The sequence below is a fragment of the Nanorana parkeri genome, unplaced genomic scaffold (genome assembly GCF_000935625.1).
Source record: "Nanorana parkeri isolate BGI_ZX_2015 unplaced genomic scaffold, ASM93562v1 scaffold3370, whole genome shotgun sequence".
Lineage (NCBI taxonomy): Eukaryota > Metazoa > Chordata > Amphibia > Anura > Dicroglossidae > Nanorana > Nanorana parkeri.
Genome location: NW_017309638.1, coordinates 2759 through 3207, shown reverse-complemented (window position 1 = coordinate 3207; position 449 = coordinate 2759).

The window sequence follows — 449 nt, the reverse complement described above, 5'->3', positions numbered from 1 at the left end:
CTGCTGGGGACCCCTCTAGTGAAAGATCTATATAGAGGGATCAGGACCTCCTTCCTCCTGCTGGGGACCCCTCTAGTGATAGAGATCTATATAGAGGGATCAGGACCTCCTTCCTCCTGCTGGGGACCCCTCTAGTGATAGATCTATATAGAGGGATCAGGACCTCCTTCCTCCTGCTGGGGACCCCTCTAGTGATAGATCTATATAGAGGGGTCCGTGTAATATGATGAATGATGCGGATCGCTCTCCGTCTATTAGCAGACACGCAGCATACATAGCACATGACTTGGAGCCGTTTTGTTGTTGTTTACAGCAGTGGAATTTTATTGCTGGATAACGTCAGTGGAGGTTTTTATGCAGATGGTGTCACTCCCGAGAGCCCCCCTATATCAGAGTCCCCCCTTATATCAGAGTCCCCCCTTATATCAGAGCCCCCCCCCTTTTTCAGA